Source organism: Saccopteryx bilineata, chromosome 3 (assembly GCF_036850765.1).
Source record: "Saccopteryx bilineata isolate mSacBil1 chromosome 3, mSacBil1_pri_phased_curated, whole genome shotgun sequence".
Classification (NCBI taxonomy): domain Eukaryota; kingdom Metazoa; phylum Chordata; class Mammalia; order Chiroptera; family Emballonuridae; genus Saccopteryx; species Saccopteryx bilineata.
In genome coordinates this window covers 183,514,090-183,536,516 of record NC_089492.1, presented here as the reverse complement: position 1 = coordinate 183,536,516, position 22,427 = coordinate 183,514,090, and the positions used below count along the sequence as shown (strand labels likewise).

General features: G+C 42.6%; 1 protein-coding gene across 2 annotated transcripts in view; it reads right to left on the bottom strand.

Annotated features, from left to right (window-relative positions):
* GFOD1 (Gfo/Idh/MocA-like oxidoreductase domain containing 1) overlaps positions 1-22,427 on the bottom strand; it is a 157,770-nt gene that overhangs the window by 70,624 nt on the left and 64,719 nt on the right. The gene's annotated exons all lie outside the window — the stretch shown is intronic.

The following is a 22,427-nucleotide window of genomic DNA, read 5'->3' as shown; positions in this document are numbered from 1 at the left end:
TAGCAGATCTCTCTCTTTTGGGGCCAGCTCCCAAAGGTTGGGAGCACTTGGCTTTGCTCCCAGAAAAACTGTGATCTGGTGAAGGTATGTGAGCAATGTGCCCTTCTCTACCAAACGCTGCAGTAGAGAATGGCCAAGAGCCCATAGGACTAGCATTTGTCCTCCGTGTAGAAAGTATTTATGCTCTCTCAAGCTCAGGAAATAGCCACCTGATCAGAACACAACTGAACATGACCCACTGAACATGACCTTGGCCCCTGGCTATGGCAGGCAAAGGTTAATTTCCTTTTCTCCTTAGGGCAGGACCCAGTTCCAATTGTCTCACTTTGCCTAATACAGTTTTCTGCACAATATAGCAAGCACCTTATCTTGGGCAGGGAGGTAAAAGCTTCCCCTTATTTCTTTGTGTGGTTTGAAGTAGAAGTTTGATAAAGAGCACATTTTGCTCAAAAGGAAAAAAAAAAACAGCATTAATTGGGTTCAGAAATTACTTTTTCTACTTGTGGTTACTATTACAGTAAAAACTTATATTCACCTGTGAGGACCCTCTTCCCCATGTGATCTGGTAGGGAGAAAAGACAGAGTGCCAGGTAAAGGAGCTCAGGTGAACCACTTAGGACCTAAAGGAAAGTAGGCCAGTGGGCTGACATAAAATCCGGCCACACGCAGACAAAAGCTTAATAAACAGGAGATAATGTGATGCTGCACAGTCCTCTGGCCCTCCACCCTCACGCTCCATGGCCAATGGTGCTCAGAGCTCAGTTGGTTAACAGCTCTGTTAAGAGACTAGTTGGGCAGATGTATAGATTTGTTTAATATATACCATTATTATGGAATGACTTTATTGTTTTTTGGAGAAATTATATGTATTGCTTTTTTAAAAAAATAAGTGACTCAGAAAAATCTGAAGAAGAAAACGAAACTGTAAATCGCACAGCCCATTAAGCATCCATCAAGTTAGGTGACTGTAGTCCAGTTATGTCTTTAGGCACATATACAGCTGCGATGATGGACAGATTTATAGGTAGAAACAATTTTAAATGGAGTTTACCACATACTATTTTTAATAAAGAGAATTTCATTATTGACAGATAAGAAGCTGAAATGAAATGAAGCTGCTGGATTTCTGAAAAGACATTTTTAGTCAGGCAGGATTCTGTAGGCAGGGTGAGTGTCAATGACATCACAAAGCACATAGCATAGGGAAATCAAACCTCAAACTCTAAGTGATCTGAAAATGTTTTCCTTGGTGCTTTGGAGAGATGCCTTCAGTTGAGATAAGGGTAGAAGCTACTCTGGACTCAGTGTTCTGGGAGCCTTGGGCCCTGCCTCTGACAGGGCCCCTGGCAGGCCCTGCGTTTGAATAGATTATTGAACCTCTTAAAAAGGGAGCACCTAGGGATGGGTGAATTTGAAGACAACAATGAAGGTAGAAAGAGGGTAAATCATCTAATACACGGTGGCAGGAGGAAAGTGGGGAATAATTTGAAAGCTCAGGTTAGTATCAGGGGACTCCCCAGAGAGACCAATGCAGGTCGAGCCAATCTGGATCAAAAGAGAAAAAGAGAAGAGAAGGAGAAAGAGGAAAGTAGGAGAAAAATACATGCCTCACATGTCTTGACATTGAAATTCAAACCTTGCCGTGGGAGACTAAGCCTACATAATTATTCACACAGCAAAGTGGTTTAACTTCAAGAAGTCAATGGGAGATGCTTTCAAAGGAACCAGGACCTCCTACATACCTGAATGGTGAAGCCTTACATTCTCATTAGGAAGGGTCCAGGACCCTACAAACAGCCAGGCATATAGGTAGTGCTATAAAAAGGCTGTCACTGCTCACAACTGGGTCAGAAGGGAGGAGCAGCAACAGAAGGAAGGCTCTAGGCCAGTGGTAGTAAATCTGGTCCCTATTGCCCACTAGTGGGCATTCCAGCTTTCATGGTGGGCAGTAGCAGAGCAACCAAAGTATAAATAAAAAGATAGCCCTAACTGGTTGGCTCAGTGGTAGAGCGTCGGCCTGGCATGCAAGAGTCCCGGGTTCGATTCCTGGCCAGGGCACACAGGAGAAGTGCCCATCTGCTTCTCCACCCCTCCCCCTCTCCTTCCTCTCTGTCTCTCTCTTCCCCTCCCGCAGCCAAGGTTCCATCGGAGCAAAGTTGGCCCGGGTGCTGAGGACAGCTTTATAACTTCTGCCTCAGGCGCTAGAATGGCTATGGTTGCAACAGAGCAACGCCCCAAATGGGCAGAGCATCGCCCCCTGGTGGGCATGCCAGGTGGATCCCAGTCGGGCACATGCGGAAGTCTGTCTGACTGCCTCCCCATTTCCAACTTCAGAAAAATACAAATAAATAGATAGACAGATAGATAGATAGATAGATAGATTTAACTATAGTAAGTTGTTTTATAAAGATTTATTCTGTCAAACTTAGCAAAAATCCAACATAAACTACTTGGTATTTAATTATTATTATATGTTTTAACTTGCTGTAACTCTGCTTTATAAATTTTATAAAGTAAAGTTACTTCCCTACTTTATAAATCACCATTACTGTGGAACTGGTGGGCGGTTAGAAAATTTTACTACTAACAGAGATACAAAAGTGGGCGGTAGGTATAAAAAGGTTGACTACCCCTGCTATAGGCAAAGGGACACCTTGGCTCAGAGAAGTCAGCTGTGAAAACAGCGACTCCAGGCTGACAGAATCCAACCTGTGGCTATTGGGCCTGTTGGACAGCAGCTATTCATTTTCATTGTTTTAACATGTGCCTGCTTTCCTTAGATGCAGTGAAGAGTGTCACCTGGAGGGCCTCCTTCCCACACAGAAAGGTTGGAGGTCGGCCTCAGAGACGAAGGCCTGTCATTCCAGTACATGATAAGAACCAGTCATGAATGTGAAAGAGCACCTCGATATTTTCTTTTCAATGAATTGAGATTATGCCCTTCCCCCATAATGTCCAGCAAGAAATTTGGAGAAAGCCTTTGTTTCAGAGGCTGCAGAGAGGTTCAAGAATGCCCAGTACAGGTTCTAGCTCCACTGCTTCGTAACTAGCTAGCTGTTGGAGTCCAAGTATCAAGTCCTCTGTTTCCTCATCTGTATAATGAGGGACACACAGATGTCTTAGAGCTAGTGCAAGGATCAGGAGGTGGTTCACACAGAGGACTGGGGCAGTTCCAGTACATAGGAAGGGCCATGATGATCCACACTACCACTGAGCACACAGTAAGTGTTACGGGCTAGTGCCCCTGAAAATTCATAAGTTGAAGTCCTAACCCCCAGTATCTCAGAAGGTGACTGCATTTAGAGACATGGTCTTTAAAGAGGTAATTACAGGGCCCTGGTCAGTTAGTTCAGCTGTTTGGAGCATTGTCCTGAAATGCCAAGGTTGCAGATTTGATCCCCAGTCGACATATATGGGAAGCAACTGGTGGGTACACAGCTATGTGGAACAACAAATCAATGCTTCCCTCTCTCTCTCACTTCCTTTCTCTGTATCTCTAAAATCAATCAACCAATCAATAATAATAAAAGAGGTAACTATGGAGAGTGACGTCACGGAAATGGCGCCGTGAGCAGCGCGTCCGACAGCTCTCCCCTAAATCACAACAAATTTATCAACTAGAAACAGAAAAATTTATCCTCGGAGCATTCCGGAGTTCCACACAAACTGAAAGCGAAAGGACTGTTATCACTTGAATCTGAGAGACGAGGGTGTGGAGGAACCTACCACAGGGACCTTCTTTCAAACCTCAAGGAAGTGCGCCTGTGGTGAGTCAGCCCATATACTTGGGAACCGCGAGCCGCTGCGAGCTGCCGCCGCGAGCCGCCACCGCGAGCCGCCACGAGCCCCTGCGAGCTGCTGCCGCGACCGGCCGCCACGAGCCGCCGCCATGAGCCACCGCGAGCAGCCGCGCGCGCGCCCGGTCCGGTTGAGTACCGCTGACGTTCCCAGCGGCCCGCACACAGCGAGTGGGGGTCGCTGGCCACCGGTGCCTGGAGCGCCTCATTCGCGCGCGTGCCTTGGGCATTCCACGCGCCCAGGGCGCCCTGCTGGCCTGCACACCCAGGGGGCTCCATTATCCTGCGCCTGGTGCGGTCCAGCCGCCAGCGGCGGGGCGAGCGGGAGAGGCTTGGGAGATTCTCTCCGTGGGCGGGGCACCTCACCCAGCCATTCAAGCTAATAATCAAGCGTTGGGGGAAGGGCTCGCGCAGGCAGCCTAAAATACCTTCGGACACACAGCTGCGACCCAATCACTGAAATTAGCTTAACCCATGAAATCTGCGCACCCTCGGTTCTAATTGATAAGATCTCTCTCAGTTCAGCGATCCAAGACAAGAGGCGTGATATTTTTTAGTGCCTCTCGCTAAAGGGGCGGGGGCAACTTCTGATTGATAGAGCCTCCATATTCAGGGATAAACGCTAACAAGAAGGACTTGGCAGATAATAAGGTCTATACTACACTAGTCGTAAGCAGAGACTAGTGCCTCTTCTTCCCTGCAAAAACAGGCTACAAAGTGTGGAAAGCCTGGGTTGAGAGGTCCAACTAAATGATAGGCACTGAACAGTCACCTTGACAACAATTGACTCCCACCCCCGCCTGATTACACTGGAGGCCCTGACTCTCAGAGCCTTTCCCAAAGCCTTGCACTGAGTGGGGATAGAGTGGGGATTTCCCAGCTCTTTGAGCCTCTTACTCCCCAGGCAGAAGCAGTTGCAGCCTTATAGCTGGATCACCAGGCTGCTAATTCAGAAAGGGGGGACTAGGAGAGAGAATCCAGGAAAGCAAACTCTCTCATCGTTGGACCCTGCAAACGCCAACAAGCCTTTACCTCTAGCAAGACTAAAGCCAATTATATGACATTGCCATAGAATCCCATCAACTGCAAATCCCTACCTAAGAGTGACACAGGGGCAGAGCCTGGGGTACAGAGTCACCGACCAGGAAGAGGGAGAGAAAAGAAAACGGAGGAAGTTAACCTCTCAAAATCAAGAAAAACCCACAAACTTTACAACTTGATCCACTAATTTTTTTTGTTGTTGTTGTTGTTGTTTGTTTCTTCTATCTTATTACCTTTATTTCCTCCACCTCGGTCCTTCTATTCTCTGCCCATCTTATGCTTCCCCTTTCTTGAACTACACTACCCATGAGTGTTGCATTTTATTTTTCTTCTTCATCCTCACCCTCCTTTAGGGTTATACTCCAAAACACTTAACTCTCACTCTCTCCTCTTTTGTTTTTTTTTTTTCTTGTCTTGCTTTATTTTGTTTTTTTCTCTTCCTATTTTATTTCTTCCTTCTTTTTCTCTTTTTCTTATTTTTTTTTCCTTTCTATTCATTTTTTCTTTTCTCATTTTACTTTCCTCCCATATAATCCTCAATCACGAACAAATTAGTTAATTTGGGACTCAAGGCTTTTTTTTGGCTTTATTTCTCTTTTTTGCTTTTGTTTTTATTTTTTTTTCTTGTTTGTTTATTTTTGTGGCATTTTGGGTCCTCCCAACCCAAGGTCTCCATTGTATTTAGTCTTCGCTCCACTTAATACAACAGATATTTACTTATTATTTTTATTTTTTCTTCTTTATTATTCTTTTTTGGTCCTTTTTTCTGGTTCCCTCTTATCCCTCTCATTATATCTCTTAGTTGACCATCACTTACAAGCAAATCATCTTATGCTTGTCTAAGATTTTCTTCCTTTTTTTTTTTTTTTTTTTTTTTTTTTGCATTTAGTAGGTCCCTACTCCCTTTTTTTTTGCCCCTTGAACTCTTCACCCCAAATCAGGCCCTCCATTATAGGCACGATATTTCCCTGAGGAGGGGAGAGGAGGGAAAGAGAAGAGAGAAAAAAAGGGGGAAATAATAAATTATTACTGTTTTTTTTTGTGGGGGTGTTTTACCTTTTTTTTTTTTTTTTTTTTTTTTACTTTTTACTCTTTATTAATTCTAATTAGTGCTATCAATAAGACCACCCTCAGATGCCGATAAGAAAGAGGAAATCGAATATTATGGATACAAAAGAAAGAGAGGTAACACAAATAGATGTGGAAAAATCTATGGAGAAAAGACTTAACATATTGGAAGCCTTGGAGCTAAATGACAGAGAATTTAAAATAGAAATCTTAAAAATACTCAGAGATATACAAGAAAACACAGAAAGGCAATATAGGGAGATCAGAAAACAACTCAATGAACACAAAGAATATATTACCAAGGAAATTGAAACTATAAAAACAAATCAAACAGAAATGAAAAACTCAATTCACGAGCTGAAAAACGAGGTAACAAGCTTAGCTAACAAAACAGCCCAGATTGAAGATAGGATTAGTGAAATAGAAGACAAACAACTTGAGGCACAACAGAGAGAAGAAGAAAGAGACTCAAAAATAATAAAAAACGAGAAAGCCCTACAGGAATTGTCTGACTCCATCAGAAAGAATAACATAAGAATAATAGGTATATCAGAGGGAGAAGAGAAAGAAAATGGAATGGAAAATATACTCAAACAAATAATAGACGAGAACTTCCCAAGCCTGTGGAAGGAACTAAAGCCTCAAATTCAAGAAGCAAACAGAACACCAAGTTTTCTTAACCCCAACAAACCCACTCCAAGGCACATCATAATAAAGATGACACAAACCAATGACAAAGAAAAAATTCTCAAGGCAGCCAGGGAAAAGAGTACAACATATAAAGGAAGGCCTATTAGATTATCATCAGATTTCTCAGCAGAAACTCTACAAGCTAGAAGAGAGTGGACCCCAATATTTAAAGCCCTGAAAGAGAGGAACTTTCAGCCAAGAATACTATACCCATCAAAGCTATCCTTCAAGTATGAAGGAGATATAAAAACATTCACAAATACAGAAAAGATGAGAGAATTTATCAACAGAAAGCCCCCACACTCCAGGAAATACTAAAGGGGGTTTTCCAACCAGATTCAAAGAACAAAAGAAAACAACACCACAAGTAACAGCTCCACCAAGAACACAATAAAACCAAACTTAAACTGTGACAACAAAGGAAAAAAAGGGGGGAGAGGATGGAGATTAACAGTAGCAAAGGATGAAGTGCAGAAATACTTATAAGATAGGGTACTACAATGAATATGGTAGGTACCCTTTTCATTACTTAATGGTAACCACCCTTAAAAAAACCACCACAAAAACACTTGACTTAAAAAAGGTAGCAACAGAGGAAAGAAGTATGGAACACAAACAAACAAAAACAAATGATAGAAAAACAAAAGAGAAGAATCAAACTAGATACAAAACTAACAGAAAGCAATTTATAAAATGGCAGTAGGGAACCCACAAGTGTCAATAATTACACTAAATGTAAATGGATTAAACTTACCAATAAAAAGACACAGAGTAGCAGAATGGATTAAAAAAGAAAATCCAACTATATGCTGCCTACAAGAAACACATCTAAGCAACAAGGATAAAAACAAATTCAAAATGAAAGGCTGGAAAACAATACTCCAAGCAAACAACACCCAAAAAAAAGCAGGTGTAGCAATACTCATATCTAATAATGCTGACTACAAGACAGAAAAAGTACTCAGAGACAAAAATGGTCATTTCATAATGATTAAGGGGAAGTTGAATCAAGAAGACATAACAATCCTTAATATATATGCACCAAACCAAGGAGCACCAAAATATATAAGACAGCTACTTATTGACCTTAAAACAAAAACTAACAAAAATACAATCATACTTGGAGACCTCAATACACCGCTGACGGCTCTAGATCGGTCATCCAAACAGAGAATCAATAAAGATATAGTGGCCTTAAACGAAATACTAGAACACCTGGATATGATAGACATCTACAGGACACTTCATCCCAAAGCGACAGAGTATACATTTTTCTCTAGTGTACATGGAACATTCTCAAGAATTGACCATATGTTGGGCCACAAAGACAATATCAGCAAATTTAGAAAAATTGAAATTGTACCAAGCATATTTTCAGATCATAAAGCCTTGAAACTAGAATTCAACTGCAAAAAAGAGGGGGAAAAACCCACAAAAATGTGGAAACTAAACAACATACTTCTAAAAAATGAATGGGTCAAAGAAGAAATAAGCGCAGAAATCAAAAGATATATACAGACAAATGAAAATGAAAATACGACATATCAGAATCTCTGGGATGCAGCAAAAGCAGTAATAAGAGGAAAGTTCATATCACTTCAGGCCTATATGAACAAACAAGAGAGAGCCGAAGTAAACCACTTAACTTCACACCTTAAGGAACTAGAAAAAGAAGAACAAAGACAACGCAAAACCAGCCGAAGAAAGGAGATAATAAAAATCAGAGCAGAAATAAATGAAATAGAGAACAGAAAAACTATAGAAAAAATCAATAAAACAAGGAGCTGGTTCTTTGAAAAGATCAACAAAATTGACAAACCCTTGGCAAGACTCACCAAGGAAAAAAGACACAGGACTCAAATAAATAAAATCCAAAATGAAAGAGGAGAGATCACCACAGACATCATAGATATACAAAGAATTATTGTAGAATACTATGAAAAATTATATGTCACCAAATACAACAATCTAGAAGAAATGGATAAATTCCTAGAACAATACAACCTTCCTAGACTGAGTCATGAAGAAGCAGAAAGCCTAAACAGACCAATCAGCAGGGAGGAAATAGAAAAAACTATTAAAAATCTCCCCAAAAATAAAAGTCCAGGTCCAGATGGTTATACTAGTGAATTCTATCAAACATTCAAAGAAGACTTGGTTCCTATTCTACTCAAAGTCTTCCAAAAAATTGAAGAAGAAGCAATACTTCCAAACACATTTTATGAGGCCAACATAACCCTCATACCAAAACCAGGCAAGGATGGCACAAAGAAAGAAAACTACAGACCAATATCTCTAATGAATACAGATGCTAAAATACTAAACAAAATACTGGCAAACCGAATACAACATATTAAAAAAATAATACATCATGATCAAGTGGGATTCATCCCAGAATCTCAAGGATGGTTCAACATACGCAAAACGGTTAACGTAATACACCATATCAACAAAACAAAGAACAAAAACCACATGATCTTATCAATAGATGCAGAAAAGGCTTTTGATAAAATACAACACAATTTTATGTTTAAGACTCTCAACAAAATGGGTATAGAAGGAAAATATCTCAACATGATAAAGGCCATATATGATAAACCATCAGCCAACATCCTATTAAACGGCATAAAACTGAGGACTTTCTACCTTAAATCAGGAACAAGACAGGGTTGTCCACTCTCTCCACTCTTATTCAACGTGGTGCTAGAAGTTCTGGCCAGAGCAATCAGACAAGACAAAGAAATAAAAGGCATCCATATCGGAAAAGAAGAAGTAAAGCTATCACTTTTTGCTGATGATATGATCCTATACATCGAAAACCCGAAGGACTTCACAAAAAGATTATTAGAAACAATAAACCAATACAGTAAGGTTGCAGGATACAAAATTAACATACAAAAGTCCATAGCCTTTCTATATGCCAACAATGAAATATTAGAAAACGAACTCAAAAAAATAATCCCCTTCACGATTGCAACAAAAAAAATAAAATACCTAGGAATAAACATAACAAAGAACGTAAAGGACCTATATAATGAAAATTACAAAGCATTGTTAAGGGAAATCGAAAAAGATACTATGAGATGGAAAAATATTCCTTGTTCTTGGATAGGAAGAATAAATATAATCAAAATGGCCATATTACCCAAAGCAATATACAAATTTAATGCAATTCCCATCAAAATCCCTATGAGATTTTTTAAAGAAATGGAACAAAAAATCATCAGATTTATATGGAACTATAAAAAACCCCGAATAGCCAAAACAATCCTAAGGAAAAAGAATGAAGCTGGGGGCATTACAATACCTGACTTTAAACTATATTATAGGGACACGATAATCAAAACAGCATGGTATTGGCAGAAAAATAGACACTCAGACCAATGGAACAGAATAGAAAGCCCAGAAATAAAACCACATATATATGGTCAAATAATCTTTGATAAAGGGGCCAACAACACACAATGGAGAAAAGAAAGCCTCTTCAACAAATGGTGTTGGGAAAACTGGAAAGCCACATGCAAAAGAATGAAACTCGAATACAGCCTGTCCCCGTGTACTAAAATTAATTCAAAATGGATCAAAGACCTAAATATAAGACCTGAAACAATAAAGTACATAGAAGAAGATATAGGTACTAAAATCATGGACCTGGGTTTTAAAGAACATTTTATGAACTTGACTCCAATGGCAAGAGAAGTAAAGGCAAAGATAAATGAATGGGACTACATCAGAATTAAAAGTTTTTGCTCAGCAAGAGAAACTGATATCAAAATAAACAGACAGCCAACTATATGGGAACTGATATTTTCAAACGACAGCTCAGATAAGGGCCTAATATCCAAAATTTACAAAGAACTCATAAAACTCAACAACAAACAAACAAACAATCCAATAAAAAAATGGGAAGAGGACATGAACAGACACTTCTCCCAGGAAGAGATACAAATGGCCAACAGATATATGAAAAGATGCTCAGCTTCATTAGTTATTAGAGAAATGCAAATCAAAACTACAATGAGATACCACCTCACTCCTGTTAGATTAGCTATTATCAACAAGATGGGAAATAGCAAATGTTGGAGAGGCTGTGGAGAAAAAGGAACCCTCATTCACTGTTGGTGGGAATGTAAAGTAGTACAACCATTATGGAGGAAAGTATGGTGGTTCCTCAAAAAACTGCAAATAGAACTACCTTATGACCCAGCAATCCCTCTACTGGGTATATACCCCAAAACCTCAGAAACATTGATACGTGAAGACACATGTAGCCCCATGTTCATTGCAGCACTGTTCACAGTGGCCAAGACATGGAAACAACCAAAAAGCCCTTCAATAGAAGACTGGATAAAGAAGATGTGGCACATATACACTATGGAATACTACTCAGCCATAAGAAATGATGATATCAGATCATTTACAGCAAAATGGTGGGATCTTGATAACATTATAAGGAGTGAAATAAGTAAATCAGAAAAAAACAAGAACTACATGATTCCATACATTGGTGGAACATAAAAATGAGACTAAGAGACATGGACAAGAGTGTGGTGGTTACCAAGGGTGGGGGGGGGGAGGGAGGACATGGGAGGGAGGAAGGGAGAGAGTTAGGGGGAGGGGGAGGGGCACAGAGAACTAGATAGAAGGTGACGGAGGACAATCTGACTTTGGGCGAGGGGTTTCCAACATAATTTGATGACAAAATAACCTAGACATGTTTTCTTTGAATATATGTACCCTGATTTATTAATGTCATCCCATTACCATTAATAAAAATTTATTAAAAAAAAAAAAAGAGGTAACTATGGTAAAAGAAGTCATGAGGGTGGGGCCTAATCTACTATAACTAGTTTCCTTATAAGAAGAGATCAGGACACAGACATGCACAGAGGGAAGACCATGTGAAGACACAGGGAGAAGGTGTCCACCTGAAACCCAAGAGAGAAGCCTTAGAAGAAATCAACCCTTCCAATAACTTGATCTCAGACTTCCAGCCTCCAGAAGGGCGAGAAAATAACTTCTGTTGTTTAAAACCCCCCAGTCTGCAGTACTTGGTTACGGCAGCCTGGCACACTCACACACATAAAGGTTGTCCTTTTAGCAGAGCTATGTTCAGACAGTATGAACCAGTGTGGAAACAGAGCCTGTGTCACATCTGATTAGTGACAACAGTTCTAAAGTATTTCAAATATTTTTAATGCCTATCCCTTCCCTCTACAGTACACTTACTAGTCTTATGCCAGTGGTGCTCACCCTTGGGGGAGAAAATCAACCTTTGGCTATAGAAACCAGCGAGAATATGAGAATATGTCTGCTTTCTGCCCTTTGGCTTGCCTTCCTTCTGGGCTTGCACAGTTCAGTGTTCTGCATGCTTGAGCACCTCTCCCTCGTCCCTTTGAGGCATGGAAGTTATAGTGACCAAATACTGTGAAGGGTAAAGGGGGCTCCTCTGAGCAAAGCCATCACCAAATCCTCTTCCAAGAAGCCTCTTGGGGTCTTGTCTACTTTGGAGAGTGCCTGCGTCTGAGGAATGTGACAGGGTCGCTCTAACGATGAACAGGCTTACTCTCTGCTCAGCACTGGTCAGCCTTCCAAGCGGTCTCAGTGGCACCTACTGTACACACAAGAAGCCCAGGGAAATCCGAGCTGGGAAGGAAGCTGTACCAGCCCCTCGAGAGACCCAGGCTGATGGCGCACCCCCTGGGCCCTGTCACTGAGTCAGCCTTTGCCAACATGTTCCCCCGGAAGGTCTGCACCTGAAACTATGTGCTCCTTTTACCTGACATTCTTTCTTTTGCAAGTTTGTTAGCCACACAACTTGGTAGAACATTTACCCACCATGCCCGGAACGTTTCAAACTCTCGGGTAAGAGGAGGAAGGAGCAGGGGTAACCTGTTAGTTCTAAAGATCTGGGGACAGGCACGATGGGGTTAGGTTATCGCTGGCTAGGGGTTGTAGCCTCCACAGGCTTCCATCCTCTCTTTTGCCACAAAGGTACCTCTCAGCCCAGCCAGCACCAGCACGCACAACAGCAAGAAATAAGCATGCATTCCTTGTCCAAGGATAATTCTGATCCAAAAACCCCAGTAAAATCCTTTCTATTGGAAGGTGTCCACAGTGGCCGTCAGCTCCAGGAGGCAGGGAGCTCTCAGATGGCGGTCGTTTAGCTCTCCACTCTCCTCAGCTTAGGTAAGCCAAGGGTGAGGCAAGCTGCAAAGAATGTCTGAGCATTCTTTGGCCCAAATGGGAAAAATAAAATTAAAAACCACTCTGAAGCATGCATTGCGCCCGCCCCCTACTAAGGCTTTACCAGACCAGCTACCACCTTTGGCTCATTGGGTAGCCTGTGCTCCTTCTCAAACAAACATGTGTGCAAATCAACTCACAGCAAATCCAAATGGAAACAACCCAGCAGATCAGACCCCGAGGTTTTGCTGAGCAGCCCAGGTTCAGTCTCAGAGCTCAGCTCGGTTCTGTATTTGAACAGATTACTGAGAACAGCAGTCACCTCAGGAATTAGACAGCCCAAAGATGCCCAATATAAAGAGGCCAAAAGGAAATGCACAAGGTGGCCAAGCCCCTGAAACAGCACCGCAACCAAGTCTACAGGTGATGTTTTCCCTGCTTGACAATTGCCAAAGCAAACCACATTTGTTCTACAGAGATAAGAGCTTGTTAATACTGGACTACTGCAAGTTTCATCCACCTGTACAAGGCCACCACTTAAGAGAAGGCCACCACTTAAGAGGAGGCCACTCTGTCCCCTGGTCATGCTAAGTGCCATTAAACTACTTATGCTAACCACCTACTAACATGTCAGGTGCCCAGGGGGAAACTAGAGGAAAACAAAGCATGGGCCCTGTTCATAAATGTCTTGCAGTCCAGAAGGGGAGAAAAGATGTGCATATTTGGAAATGACTCGAGATGGCAGCAGGGTCGCACTGGATGGAATGCCAGATTGTGTGACACAGGCATCTGATATAGGAATTTGGAGAGTGCCAGAGTCAGCCAGTCCCCGTGGGAATGCAACCCACTGAACAAAACCAGCAGCAAAGACTTAAGAGGCAAAGCAGCTGAGGGAGGGCGGTGCCTGTGGTAGCTCAGGGCTCTCACTGCTGCCTCTGGGACAGACTGATCTGCCCCTGACCCAGACCGCTGCCTAGTGCAGAGTAGAAGAGAGCAAGTCCAAGTGCCACTCTCCTTGGCTTCCATTCCCAGCAGCACCACTTGCTAGGAGTATGACTTTGGGCCCCTCCCAAGATCTCTCTGTGCCCCCAGTGCCCCATCTGTGAAGCAGAGACCAATAACTGGTACTGACATCACTGGGCTCTTGTGGAAAGAGCTTCAGCATAGTGCTGGGCACACAGTGAGTAATGAGTGTTAGCTGTTATTATCATGGGCCTGAACTTCTAAGGGTTCCCCTCTGTTAACAGCAGGTATCAGGAAATTCAGTCTAAGTCAGAAGACAGATAAAGTAGCAGAAAGTAATTTTAATTTTAAGCAAAGATTTTCTTGGGTGAAGGAGGGGGAGGTGCTAGATTCCCATGAATATGATGTTAGTCAGAAGAGGCTCTAACTCAGAGCAAAGGCCATAGCAAGCCCAGCAACTGCAGTGGCCAGAGCCAGGGTGAGTCCAGCTGCTCCTGCTGGTGGTCAGCGGCCGCCGCGTTCAAGCAGGAACAGAAGTCAGCACTGAAGAGAAGACTGTCAGCGACACTGTGCCAGAACACCAGCGGCAGGGGGTACACCCAGCTGGCTGATGCCAGGAGTCACTCAGCACCCTTCACTGCTTGGATTCAGATCACTCCCCGCACCACTGCCCTTTTTGGTGAAAACACTTAAACACAAATACTCAACTTTTCTCACATCCTCTTAAAGTCAGTCCCCTCCCCTCTTTCACCCTTTCCACACTTGAATGTACAGGTCTTCTCATGAGAAATTCCTAGAACATGCTTGACTGTGGGAAACATAACCTTTCTTTGCCAGTTTCCTGCCCCTCCCCCACTGACCACTTCAACACTGACCCTCCCCCTGCTCCCTGAGGGAGGGCATTACCTTTATTTTAATAATGCAGTATTGCAGTATCATTGAGTCACCCTTGTTCTCTACCCACCTCGTCTTGGCCACTTAACTTAGAGCACAAAAAAAAGTTCTCAGAAAGTAGATGCTACTGGGCACAGTGCAGGCCTGAAGGTAGAGGCACACCTCAGGTGGGCATTAGCCTTCCACCCTTCAAGGCCAGGCCTTGTACATGTCCTGGATCAGAGGGGGACTTGGCTTCATCTCCACAGGGCATCAAGCAACAGAACAGCCCTCTGTGGGTCTGGCTTCAATAGCGAGGCAAGTTGACCTATTTGATGGTTCACTTGCTCATCAGATGAATATCTGTTTTGGACTATGAAAATGGCTAAATGAGATAATGAACACAAAGTACAAATTTAGATCTTGGCACACGACGACCATTCTCCTAACCAATCATTAGCATTATTATTTACGTGGCTATGATTAGCATCCAGTTTTCTATTCATTTATTCAACAAACATTGACCATGTTTTTCCAGCATCAACCATGTGCCAGGCACGCAGTGGTAAAGATGGCCACTGTCCCAGGCCTCATGCAATTTAGGGCCCAGTGGGAGCACAGCCAATAAACAAGTAAGGAAAGAGAAAGATATCATTTCAGGTCATGGAAGGCTATGAAGGAATAAAATAGAGTTAGTGACAGAAAATACAAAGAGAAAACTTGCTTTAGATAGAGTGGTCAGGGAAGGCCTCAGTGAAGTGACATTTGAGCTAAAATCTAACAGATGAGGAAATGCTAGCCAGGGAAAGGCAAGGTGCAAGGCACTGAGCAGAAAGAGCAGTGTGTGTGAAGGCCCTGGAGGAGCAGGGCAGAAGCTTCCTGGGTCTGAAAAATAAAAGATAGTCAGTATGGCTGGTGTGCAACCACAAAACGGCAAGTGGCATTGGGTGAGGCGGGAGGGCTGGGTGTGGCTGGAACTGCAGGCCTGGAGAGGAAGTTTGATTTTTATCCTAAGGGTGATAAATGTTCAGACTCATAGAGATGTATCATACTCTCAATTCACCATGAACATCTCATGTCTGCCCTTCACTGAGCACTCACTACGTGCTAGCTTCTGCGCTGTTTTACATGCACTATCCAGGTGCGGCACACTAGTGATGGGGCCAGGGTAAGAGAACAGTGGGCAGATGCAAGAAGCAGATACGAGATAAGAGGGTGACCAGGCTTTGCTGACAGAATGAATGGGGCCCAGGGAAGAACGCCGCTCAGACATGGCCACTGGCTTCTCAAATTATTCCATTGTTATCATCATCATCATTTCCAAGTTACAATGATCATTTAACCAAAGAACAAGGTTAAATCAAAGTAGTCACTTCTACAGAGGGCACCTACTACATACACTGCATTTTAGAAGACAATGTACTCAGTAAGAAGCATGTGGTAGGTTGCTCATATCCTAGTATACCATGCTTGGGTACTCTATACTCTACTCTAGTACTTCAGACTTGGTACTCTGTCTTTACCTACTTCTAACCACTGAGTCTAGAAATAGTTCCCAAAAGAACCTGACAATTGCTGACTGGTCCCATTGAGTTAAGTCAGCTCCGAGAACAAAGCGAGGGAACTAACCTAAAAATACAAAGTACTAGTTCTGTTTACCAACACAGCAGTGCCGCCTATACAGACGGTATCACCTAGCATGGAGGGGTTCCAACCACATCACACAGCCTGTCAGACAAGGACCCAGAATAATGTCAGGCTCAAAACAGCAACCAAGGCCAGAGCCCAGGAAGCCTTCTCATAAACGCAGCAAGAAAAGAAATGCCAGAACATGGGTTCTTTCAATCACAGCATGAATAATGCTATCAGTTGCCACACCATCACTGAAACAATAACACATGTCTGGATTGCAAACCTGCTGGGAAATGATTCAGTTGAAATAGTCTAATCCCTCCCCTCAGTGTGGAGCATACTTACTTGTTCCAGTATGAATGTATTCTGGAAAACATGGACCACTTTCATCAACATACAAATGAATCTCACAACAAGATGCAACAGGAGGACTTAGAGAAAGAAAACAAAGGAAGAGCAGAAAGAGACTTTCTAAAGGTGAATCCTTAGGTCTCCCATCCTCCCATGCCTGGGAGACCATGTTAACTTGTAGGTAAGAAGAGAGAAAGGTATCAGGCTTACCCGACCTGGATTCAGCCTCGACTAAGACTGACATGTCATTTTTGGAAGCCAGCTTCACACTTCCTCAGTAAAACTTTACACCAAAGCCAATGCAAGGGACAAGCAAGACTATAAATCATAACACAAGGAATGGAAGGAAAAAAAAAGAAGGTTGGAACTAGAGGAAACAGACATCTCTTGAGTGGGTAACTGTCCTTCCCTCATTAATTTCTCTTCTGAGATACAAAATCCAAGCCAGACACACTGTCTGGCTGACACGTGGCTGATCAAATTAGATCCTTGTGTAGAATATGCAGTCATCAGAGATGATTCTCCCTGCATAGAATATTAATCTTATCCCTGCCTTCACTTTGCTCACCCTTCCTTTAACAGAATGAGTCAAGTCACACAGCTTCTGACATCTTGCAAATAATGAATGTGGAGGCCCGAAGGGTGGCACCCAGGAGTTTGCCCTAAATTCAAACCTGGACCACCATTTGAAGGAATCTCTCTCCTAAAGCCCAGAGTATTGGTTTCATCAGTCACCTCTGCTCCTCATTTCTTATTCATACTCTTACTTAGAGTTGTAAGATGTTAGAACTGAGAGGCATCTTAGAATCAAGCTGTCTAAGACTCGTGGTAAAGATTAAGAAGCAGTTCCGGCAAAGATGAATGCTCCTGGGCACACATCTGGCAGTTGAAACAAAAACCATGATCTCCTGAAAACTGGTCTAGCCAGGGCTTTCCTTTTATGCTGGGGAAGGTTTACCATCCCTTTTTACTAATAGTATCAATAATGCAAAGCCCTAGAAGGAAGTCAAACAGGTGCTGAAGCTGACAGCCATTGAAATGCATCCTGATAATTGTCTGTTCGGTGTTTTCTGGTCAGATGGTGTAGTTGGGGAACTTCCAGCAGATGGTTCCTGGTTTTGTGTGTTTTTCCTAAGTCCCACCTGGCAGGACAGTGGCATGAAGGAAAAGAAACAGATGGTTGTCATGTTGGACTGCCACTTTGTTTCCTGTTAAAGAAAGAACATGAAAAGAAAGATTCGTGCCAAGTTGAGAGGTGAGCATCCTTCCAAAAGGACACAGATACAGGGATTATTAACAACTGTGATTATTAACAACTGTGATTGACACACCTGGAGGTCAAGATTCTAAAGAGGAAACAGACTACTTTATCTTTTTTTTTTTTTTTTGCATTTTTCTGAAGCTGGAAACAGGGAGAGACAGTCAGACAGACTCCCGCATGCACCCGACCGGGATCCACCTGGCACGCCCACCATGGGGCGATGCTCTGCCCACCAGGGGGCGACTCTCTGCCCATCCTGGGCGTCGCCATGTTGTGACCAGAGCCACTCTAGCGCCTGAGGCAGAGGCCACAGAGCCATCCCCAGCGCCCAGGCCATCTTTGCTCCAATGGAGCCTTGGCTGCAGGAGGGGAAGAGAGAGACAGAGAGGAAGGCGTGGCGGAGGGGTGGAGAAGCAAATGGGCGCTTCTCCTGTGTGCCCTGGCTGGGAATCGAACCCAGGTCCTCCGCACGCTAGGCCGACGCTCTACCGCTGAGCCAACCAGCCAGGCAGGGCTGGAAACAGACTACTTTAGAAGTTCCTCCTCTTCCCTGAGGATGGGAAGGATGCCAGAGAGCCGTCCAAGCCTCCACTGGTCACAGCTCTACTCCCAAGGGACAGAGTGAAGGCAAATGGCAAATGACCCCCCTACAATGTGTGCTCCCAAATGGGCCACTCCTCACTCCCCACAGCCCCCTCCATCCTCTCCCACCTGGACAGTAGCAGCAGCTGCTGGTTTCCCTGCTTTCGCATCTGCTGACTGCTAAACCAGAGAGAGCCAACCTCTTAAACCAAGACACCAGATCACATCATTCCCTTGCTATCAACCCCCAAGGGCTCTGCAGTACAAGGGACACTGAACCCCAAGTCCTTACTGTCATATATGGGGCTGTCCACAATGGCTCCTCCTCCACAGCCCCAAGTCACCCTTCTCAGACTCCTCCCCTCGCTCACTCTGTCCTGCCCACAGCCTCCTTGCTGTGTCACAGGACATGGCAAACACTCCTCCTCCCCTTCTGCTTGCTGTGGCTTCCCCCTGGAACACCCATCCTGTGATTGCCCCTAAACACCCAGGTCTCACTCCCTCACTTCCATCAAATCTCTGTGGACATGTCAACAGCCTTTCTCTGTTCACCTCAGGGAAGCCAGCCCCCCACACCCCATCACCCAGCACTCTCTGGCCCCTGCTCCTGGACACAGCACTCTGGCCCCCTGACGGGCTGTCATTCTTCAGTGTTTCTCTCCCCTACTGGAAGGTGTGTGAGCTCCACATGGCAGGACTTGGTCTTTCTACCTGCTGTCCTATCTCCAGTGACTGGGACAATAGAGTCACAGAAAAAGCACTCAGTACCTACCTGTTGGCTAGCATGAAACTGACCCATGTACTAAACAACGTTTGGATAAAGAAAACACGATTTCTACTAGAAAATCCTTGGACCTCTATTTTTTAGTGTACACTGACTTGTTTCCAAATATATATCCTCCCATCTGTCCCTAGAACCCTTCTAAAAGGTGACAACGAAGTTTGGCACCTTAGGGGATGCTCCCGGCCCACTTCCTTTTGAGACACTACCAGCTTAGGAGTGGATGGCTAAGGAAACTGAGTGGGAGAGAAGAGCAGAGGAAGAAAGAGCTGTCCTGAACCGAAACAAAGCCCTTCTGAAAGCACCCAGCCTCTGAGAGGAAGAAAGGCACGTGTTTCCCTCTCTAGTATGATGCCTCTAACTTGCAACCTATGGAAACTGAGTAAAAGAGCTGCTGTCTTTTCTCCTAAGTCTCTAGAAACAACTTTGTCAGGTACTTATCTTAACTTTGAGGCTTCTGTTCATGAAGCAGTCTGATACCTACACTTCAACAAAGGACCGACTTTTTGGAGTCTTAAGGAAGAAGTAGGCATAGGCACATACATGCCTCCTCCATGTGGAATTTAATGTAGCACAAAAACAATGCTATAATGTGTTTTAAGACTGTATTTATTTGTTTGTTTGTTTTAAGAGAAAAAGACAGTGAGACAGGAAAGAAGAGAAAAGAGAAACATCAACTCATAGTTGTAGCACATTAGTTGTTTATTGATTGCTTCTCATATGTGCCTTGACTGGGGGGCCCAAGCTGAGACAGTCACACCTTGCTCAAGCCAGTGACCTTTGAGCTGAAACCAGCAACGATGGAGTCATGTTGATGATTCTATGCTCAAGCTGGTGAGCCCACACTCAAACTGGCAACTTTAGGATTTCGAACCTGGGTCCTCAGCATCTCAGGTCAATGCTCTATCCACTGTGCTACCACCGGTCAGATAAGACTGTTTTGTTTTGTTTCACTAATTCTATGCCCAGTAAGTGTGATTTGAGGAATCGACTCTAAACAGGATGTCATAAATCAGACAAAAAGTTATGTGCAAAGATACTCATATGAGTACTATTTATAATAAAGAAAAAGCTGGAAACAACCTAAATATCTAAAACTAAGAATAATGCACGTAGAATTCTTAGCCCAGTGCCTGGCACACAGTGAATGTTCGATAAGGGGTAGATATAAAATTTTATTGTGACTAATTAAAGAAAGTGTGGTACAGACCAGACCTGAAGATGGCAGCAGAGTAGGCAGATGCACAGACTCCCAGCTCACACCACAGAACTGGATTATAAACTAATTTATGAACAATCAGCGTGAAAAACCAAATCTGGACTATAAGAACAGCTTTCAAAAACCAAGAAGACCTAGAAACAATACAAGTGAAAACTGGAGGAAGACAACACCAAGCATAGACTCAATCAGCTCTACAAAGAAAACACCCAGACACCCAGGCACAATGAGAAGACAAAGAAGTGCAATCCAAATGAAACCACAAGAGAAACCTTCAGGAGATGAACTGAATAATATGGAAATAATCAAACTTCCGGATGTGGAGTTTAAAATAATGATTGTAAGGATGCTTAGGGATCTTAGAACAACAATAGATGATCATTATGAACACCTAAATAAAGAAATAGCAAGTATAAAAAAGGATATTGAAATATTAAAAAAGAATCAGTCAGAGATGACAAATACAGTATCAGAAATGAAGACCACAATGGAAGGAATTAAAAACAGATGGATAGAGCTGAGGACAGAATCAGCGAGTTGGAGGACAACTGGAATGAAGGCAGAGAAGAAAAAAGAAAAGAGACTCAAAAAGTCTGAGGAAACTCTTAGAGAGCTCTGTAACAACATAAAGAGAAATAACATCCGCACCATAGGGGTTCCTGATGAAGAAGAGAAAGAACAAGGGATAGAGGCTTTGTTCAATCATATCATAGCTGAAAACTTCCCTAAATTAATGCAGGAGAAACTCTCACAAATTCAAGAAGCACAGAGAACTCCACTAAAGAGAAACCCAAAGAAACCTTTACCAAGACACAGCATAATTAAAATACTAAAGCTAAGTGATAAAGAGAAAATATTAAAGCTGCGAGAGAAAAAAAGGCTATCACCTACAAAGGAGCCCCCATAAGGATGACATCAGACTTCTCAACAGAAACACTTGAAGCCAGAGGGGAATGGCAAGAAATATTCAAAGTAATGCAGAACAAGAACCTACAACCAAGACTACTTTATCCAGCAAGGCTATCATTTAAAATTGAAGGAGAAATAAAAGTTTCCCAGACAAAAAAAAAAACTCAAGGAATTCATTACAACCAAACCAATGCTGCAGAAAATAATAAGGGGCATGCTGTAAACAGATCAAAGTAGGAAAATAAAATAGCAAAAGAGGAATACAGCTTTAAAGAATAAAATGGCAATAAACAATTACATATCAATAATAACCTTAAATGTAAATGGATTAAATGATACAATCAAAAGACATAGGGTAGCTGCATGAATAAGAATACAGGACCCGTACATATGCTGTCTACCAAAGACACACAATAAAACAAAAGATGCACATAGGTTGAAGGTAAAAGAATGGAAAAAAACATTTCATGCAAATGGAAATGAAAAAAAAGCTGGGGTAGCAATACTTATATCACACAAAATGGACTTTAAAACAAAGAATATAGTAAGAGATAAAAAAGGCCACTACATAATGATAAAGAGAGCAATCCAACAGGAAGATATAACTATTATAAATATCTACGCACCTAATATAGGAGCACCTAAATATATAAAGCAGACTTTGAAGGATGATATAAGGGGCGAGATCAACAGCAATACTATAATAGTAGGGGATTTTAATACTCCACTAACATCACTAGATAGATCCTCAAGAAAGAAAATTAATAAAGAAACAGCAGACTTAAAGGACACACTAGATCAACTCGATTTAATAGATATCTTCAGAACCTTTCACCCTAAAGCAGCAGAATATACATTCTTTTCAAGTGCTCATGGTACATTCTCTAGGATAGACCACATGTTAGGGCACAAAAGTGCTCTCAACAAATTTAAGAAGATTGAAATCATATCAACCACTTTCTCTGATCACAATGGCATGAAACTAGAAATCAACCACAACAGAAAAGCTCAAAAATTCTCAAACACATGGAAACTAAATAGCAGGTTGTTAAATAACGAATGGATTAAGAATGA